Source organism: Pyrus communis, chromosome 10, assembly GCF_963583255.1.
Source record: "Pyrus communis chromosome 10, drPyrComm1.1, whole genome shotgun sequence".
NCBI classification, from domain to species: domain Eukaryota; kingdom Viridiplantae; phylum Streptophyta; class Magnoliopsida; order Rosales; family Rosaceae; genus Pyrus; species Pyrus communis.
Window position 1 is genome coordinate 11,157,956 of NC_084812.1, and position 7,980 is coordinate 11,165,935.

The following is a 7,980-nucleotide window of genomic DNA, read 5'->3' on the forward strand; positions in this document are numbered from 1 at the left end:
AAGAAATTTGAACCATATTATTGCTAGCTCATTGTGAGGTTAAGCCCACCTGATCTCTTTAGTGTAGAAATGGCAGTCCATCCTTTTGAAGGTCAGAAAGGTTCACATACTCATAATGTGCTATGAAATATAGGTTTGGAATTCGTTCCCATGAAGGTTAATTTGATTTTGATACTTCATTTAGTGGAAAAAATTAAGAACAAAAAAATTTGTACTTTATTGTCCAATACAATCGCAATATGTGCTAGCATTGGTCATTGTGAGCGTGATTACACAGAGAACGAGTTGTACGCACGGTGAAGATATTAACACTACGCATTTACACATGACTGATTTTGTCAGATATTCAGAATGACATATTACCTCAATGTAATCGTATTATATTTAATCATACTTAGTATTTGAATATTAAAATTGGCACATGCATATTAAAATTTTCATCTAAAATTACTTATAATAAAATCTATATATATTCCCAATTTTCTAAATGTTTTCAAAAATAGAGTTTAAACGAAACACTCTCGGTACTGTTCACTTTTAACGAAAAATCACATTTTTACCTTTTTCGTGGTACTACTCACTACACATTTATTTGTCATTTTTATTAAAACTAAATTTTTTTGAAATTTTCGTTAATTTTCCTTTAAAAAACTATGAAAGAAAGTTTTTTCATGCGAGACAAAGGGAAGTAAATTATGTACGTGCAAATAAACAATTACATGTGACCAATTAGTGTTGTTTTTTCCCTTTATTGTATAAGTGGGGTGTTTTCTTTGTTCTAGCTAGAATGGTGATGGGGTCAGTGAACTTCTTGTTTTGTGTTCATTATGTTAGTAATAAATTAGATTGAAAAAAAAGTTTCAAGGCATGAGGAATTCAAGTCGAGTTAATAAAGAACTAATCACAAAAAGTTAAGAGGAAAGAGTATTGTCCTTTTACACGCTTTACAACGACATCTGAGAAAACTTAGCTTAAGGAACAAAAGAAGTGACAATCCGTGGCTCCAGGAAACGATTGTGGAAGAAACAAGTGAGGCAAGCCTCGAAACGAAGGCAGACTTAACGAGTGGGTAAGTGTCCAACAGAGGCAAAATATTCAATTGTGTTTATGATCAGAATCGTTTATATTATAAATAATATGTAAAAATTATATCTACAAAAAAAATTAATTAAAATTAAGATCGTTCATCCATCTGTTTTTATTTAGTTTGATGATTAAATGATCTAATATTAATGATGTCTTGTTAAATATTTTTAAAGAGCCACTCATGATATTAACAATTCCAATTACAAATATGAAATTTCGTGAATCGGCTATGAAATGAATTGAGGAGGAACTCCTCCTCCACTATTAAAAGCCAAGTTAATTCCAAATATTAAAGTCTAAAATTGGCGATGTAACAGCTGATATAGTTTTGGGGAGGCAAGTCAAAAAGCTAAAATTGCAAGAGATCAATAACCTTAATCATATAGTTGCCCTGGGCTCCGTCTTTTTCCACCCATGATATTAAAAATCGACATCGAACCACTCCGTGTCGAATGCCATTGCCACCAAATCAACAAATTATTATTATTTTTTTAATTATATACACTAAAATCTTTAGCGTAGTGTATATTAAACGGTTAATATTCATTCATCTCAAATTGAACGGTTGATAAAAAAAATTTAAAAACAATTAGAAAAAAATTAGAAACCGAGAGCCAACAATTGCAAGGCTGCTCCTCCATTTTAGCACCAACAAATATTTTCCGGAAATTCATATTTTCATGCCAAAATACAATTCATCATATATAAGTTTTCATTAAATTTCAGAGTAATATGAATTTCACATCAAACAAATTATGAATCAGAAGACCTTTGCTTTTCTCCCTCGAAATTTTAATGTTGTGTCTCAACCTCTGTTAACAAAAAAAATCTATCGAAGATTATTTAATGGGAAGACAGAGAACTGGATCTAAATTGGAATTCGATCTAGATCTGGGTTTAGGACATGTGATTTTTCTTAAATTAAATACAACTAGAAATTACCACTTAATATGACGGTCCAGTGGTATTCCTCTTCACTTGGTAAGTGAGAGGTCTTAAGTTTGATTCTTGTCAAAAGCGAATTTGAACCACATTATTGCTAACTCATTATAAGATTAAATTCACCACCTTCTCTTTAGTGTAGATAATATCGATTGTTAAAAAAAAAAAAAAATACATCTACAAGCCGGAAAAAAAAAATTACAAAAACCTTTAAGATCAAGTAAAATTTCACACATGTCATTATATGAGTGGTCGCCAGTTAGGCTCCCTCACTGCAAACTCGTTGTAATGTTAGCATCGTTCCTATGACTCTAAAACCTCATTTTAATTTGAAAAAAAAAAAATATATATATATATATATGTATTAGTTGTCTAAAACTTGAATTTAATTATGTACGATTAAGTAATTTCATAATTTAATCAACCACGCTCACTCTATATAACTCTTCTCTCGACTTTTAATTTCTATCTACTTTATACAAACTTATTTTAGGACTTCATCACAACAAATTCATAGCATCTCTTAAAGTACTTTTTATATTTTTTTGGTAGTACATACTACGAAGCACTAAGACAAAACCCATGTTACGCTCTTTGTTTTTATTTTTCTAAAAATAGAAGATAACGGATGATAAATCACGGTTATTCATTTATTTCGGCCCCAAAGAGGCTATGGGAATTTCTCTCTGCCTATCGTCATAGTCAAACAACTCACTAACTCGAAACATCGAACCCAAAACGTTTCACATTTTTTATTATTAAAAAATCGTAGTTCGTGTCTTTTATCACTATACCACTTGTGATTCATCTCACGCTCTTTGTTGGTGGTTCAATTATTTTATGTAAGTGTATATATATATATATATATATGTGTGTATATATATATATATATATATATATGTGTGTGTGTGTGTGTGTGTGTGTGTGTGTGTGTGTGTGTTTTATCTTGTTTGGCTCCGAGTGCATGGGGTGGTACAACAAAAGACAACCACACGTGATACGTACAATTGGTGGAGTTATCATACGTTGATATTAAATATATTTGGTACATATAATTTAAGGTGGCAATTAACTATATGTCCTTGACAAATTTGGTAAAATTGGACGGTTGTTGCTAACTTTATTAAGGCATGATGTGAAATTTGGAAGTATTTTTAAAATGATTGAAAATATTTTTTGTGAAATTATTTTTGAAAAAATCTTTAGAAAAAACGTAAGTAAATCTTGGAAAAAGCACTTCAAATGTTATTAGAATCCAAAAATATTTTCTCTATAAGCAATGTCAGTCATTTTAAAAGAACTTCCAAACGAGCCCATCTTCATGACTGACGGCTTAGACCAACAAACTTCACATTATTCAAACATGAACTTGTGATCGAGTTTATGACCTTTACTTATGATTTATTAAAATTAAGTCATGTTTGGGTTTGATTTATCTTAAAATTCTAGTATAATTTATTTTTTATTATGTCAAATACCAATATGAAACGACATTGTTTTGAAACAAATACAATATCAACATAAACATACAACTTGTATTGGCAACGATACTACAACTTTTGAGTTTTAAAGGAAAAAATATAAAATATAACATTTTGAGAAGTTATCATTTAATCGAACGATTGAAAATTAAAAATAATTTATAAAAAATAAAAATGAGTGTGTGGATAGTATTACCCTTTTCGAATCTAATGAAAACAAGATAGTACATATATCCTTCCAACCAAAACAAGGATTGATAAAGGCCAAAGTCACATCCCATACCTAACGAGGAAACATCTAGTTCTCGTGAAATTTAAGGTACCATTTGGGCTCTTCTCCTTGTAAATGCATTCAACCTAGAAACTGCAACAGTAATTTAGTGAGTAGTTGGTTCGAAATTTGACTCAATTTAATTATTACATGTACGTGTGAAAATGAAAGGAAGCTATCATTTGCACTCATAAAACGTTATCGTGCATTATTTTCGAACAAAAAAAAAAATAAATAAATAAAGAAGTGTGAAGTATGGATCGAGTGTAGAGAAAATTAAGAATTTTGATCATTTCAGTAACTTGAAAAATTGGATTGAATCTCTAAATTTCAAAATTGGCATGATTGGATTAGATGATGGATTTTTGGTGTGAATTAAATTGAATCTAATCCAATTCAATTTAGTAAGTTGTCTCACGTCAATTGCGAGGTAGAAATAAATGAGATTGAAAATGGGCACAAGTAGAAACAAATTAATGAGATGTTACCACATCATTTGACATTTTAAAATTTGAGATAAGACCATGTTCTAACGGTATTTTGCTACACTTGTAAATGAAATGTCTCATATCCAACTTTCATCAATAGCAAGTTCAATAGCTGATTATGATTTAGTCGAAATCCATTTCTCCAATGGAATTGTATCAAAACAATGAAGGGTAGGAAAACACCAAAAGATTCAAATTGAGGTAGGGTTTTGCTTTTGCCCAATACATATGGGCTTCCTTCCTGAAGCTCAAACATATCATACAGACTACGGTAAAACTTTATTTATATGATCAAGCTTTGTATAGCTAAAGGAAGGTCCAATATTTGTAAGAACCCAAAACCCATCTAGGAAACTTGGGGTTCTTTTGTTTTTGGTGGAAAGAAACCATTTAGAGATGGGCTTGAAGATTGTAAATATAAGTTTGTACGAAACAAGATATTTTGCCTATATACTTTTCGTGTAGATTTATGTTTTGCCTTCAAACTCGTCTTATTGGTTTGCTCTACATGACCGACTATGTGACACCACTACTGAAGATTCCCTATAACTTGTTTAATGCAAAAGGTAAACAAGTGATCTATTTACTCAAGTCTTGCTGAAACACTTGTGTGGTTTTAACTACAGCTAGTTTTTTTTTTTTCAGGTGCTTCTTCCATTCTGTTATTGAGAACAGTGAAGTTTTGGAACATAGATGTCGAGTCCAATAGATTTTTAGTGTGTCCATAACACAAGACATAATACCACATATCATTATATAATTAGGAAAAAAATTTTTTTGTTCAAATATCTCTCCAATTTGGATAATATCATGTGGTGTTCCGATTACAATTATTAGATTTGTAAGGTTAAAAGAAAGCATTGGCAATTTGGCAGCAACAGTCATAGAAGTCAAATCACTGCTCATACCTTACTAGGTCATAGACCTGACATTCGTGTCATTTTTCTTGTGTTCGTATCATTTTCGTGTCATACTCGATAGCTTAACGGGTCGTGTCATGTAATACTCGTTAAAGTAAACGGATAATATGATCAGACCCGAAATAAAACCTGTTAATATTATCAGGTAATATGACCCGACCTGTTACCTGTTAAGAAAAATATATTTTAAATCAATAAAATTTAGTATATACATACTAAATTTCAGAGTTAACCCCTTCATGAAAATGGTAAACCTTTTCATTACGAGTGATTACATTTTTCACACTTCAACAATAATTATTATTAATTTTATTAATTTTGCACTCAAATAAAAAACATTGTTCATGAGATTTGGAGGGTTTTAAAAATCTAAACGACCATATAACCATCGTCTAAGCGTTGAGGATGCAATTATAAAAGTTTGTTATGCTTTCATATCTTTCACACTTATACATTAATGATTATAAATTTTGTTTATTTTGAACTCCCTTAAAAATACTATTCAGGAGAGTTTGTATGGTTTTAAAAATTCAAACGATCATATACCCATCCTCAAAGCGTAGATGATGCGACTACGAGTGTTTGCATATATTTTTCATATTTTTCACACATGTAAATTAATTATTATAATTTCTTTTAATATGTTTGATATTTTTAAATATCACATCCCGGCCCGGGCGGGACCACTTCCCGGGCCCGCTCCACCACCGTAGCACGATATTGTCCGCTTTGGGCTTACCATTCCCTCACGGTTTTGTTTTTGGGAACTCACGAGCAACTTCCCAGTGGGTCACCCATCATGGGATTGCTCTAGCCCCCTTCTCGCTTAACTTCGGAGTTCCTACGGAACCCGAAGCCAGTGAGCTCCCAAAAGGCTTCGTGCTAGGTAAGGATGGGAATATACATATAAGGATCACTCCCCTGGGCGATGTGGGATGTCACATTAAATTACTTGATATTTTTATTTCTAATGTGTTTTATGATTTTTAATCTCAATCTTTGCCTATAATATACTATAAAAATAAATAAATAAAACTTAAATTTTAAAATTTATATAGAATAATAATTAATAAACAATATGTACATATTCATTATATCTATTGTATTTTATAGTAAGTTTTTTTTTAGTAGTTTAAAAAATTAAAATCATCAAAATAACTTTTTTCTTATCGTGTTGAAACAGGTTACCCGCATGTCATTCTCGTATAAACCTGTTAAGGACCCGTTATTAACGTGTTATTATCATGTGACCCGATTAGTTATCGTGTTAATTCGAAACCCGTTATTTTCGTGTCGTGCTAACGGGGCGTGCAAGATATTGACAGGTCTACTGGGTCATATGATCTTCCTTTTTCTGTAGCTGAAGCTCTCTAGGGCTTTAGGCTATATAGGCCTGACCCTAGCTTAAACTAAACTTGTCACATCCCGGCACAGGCCCCCACCACATCCCGAGCTCGACTCAGCCATAGCACGATATTATCCGTTTTGGGCCCCAACCACGTTCTCACGGTTTTGTTTCTAGGAACTCACACTAGAACTTCCCAGTGGGTCACCCATCCTAGGAATGCTCTCGCCCCCAACTAGCTTAACTTTGGAGTTCCGATGGAACTCGAAGGTAGTGAGCTCCCAAAAGGCCTCGTGCTAGGTAGAGATGAGAATATACATATAAAGCATAGAGGATCCACTTCCCTGGGCGATGTGGGATGTCACAAAACCTCCCACCCAGGGCCGTCTCTGACATTTTGGGGCCCTGTGCGAATTTAATAAAAAGGCCCTCCTTATTAAAAAAAAAAAATATTTTTTTGGACAATATATTCATACAAAGCTCAACAACCAATATTCAAAATTAATTGAAATTAGCATCTCACTCTTATTATTTTAAACCACCAACAACCCAACTTTTATTGTTTTTGTTTAAAAAAAAAAACATAAATGAAGTAATAAATTTTGGCATATCGGGTGGAAAAAAAATATAGACAATATGTCAAATTGCCAAGTCAGCCATCAAGTTTAAATTTGATATTTTGAATTTGACGTCTCCGTTGGAGATGTTCTAAGCTCCAACATAAAATCATGATTTAGGGTTCATCTATATAAAAAAAATACAAATAGAGCATAACTGAAAGAGAGATATGAAATACATTTGTATTGGTGGGAGAAAGTAATACACAAGTTTTTATTGCTAGAGAAAAGTAGAAAATTAATATATTAAATATAAGCTTCACTTAATCAATTGTAATATAGATTAAATCATATGATGATGATTTTTCTTTTCAGTTTAAAACTTTTTTATTAGAAATTTATACATATGTAATATATAGGAGGGTAAATATTTTTGGGACCCTTAAAAAATTCAGAACCCTGTGTCACTGCACATTTTGCACCCCTTCTACTCTCACCTGACCTAAAACCCTAAAAAGTTGTTGGGCTTCCTTCTTTGTGGACTGACTGCATGCAATTTAAGACCTATTATTCAAAATTGGAGTCGACAAACATCACTTCCCCGTATACCACTTTTGGTGTTTTCAAAAACGTAAGGCAAACTATTAGAAACCGCTTTTCAAAAACTCCAAAATTGCTAGAAAAGAGATGGGTACATTGTTTGCCACCAACCTAGCTAGTTTTTCAATATTTCAAAGATAATTTATTTTGGGTAAGTTCTTTAGTCTTTGAAGTTGCAAGCAAAACCCAAATACATGTCAAATGAAGGCAATATGCTTTGCTTAGAAAACAGAAAAGACTAAATTTGGTGGTTGGGTGACAAGAAAGGCTTGGCTTTAAAGACCAAGTAA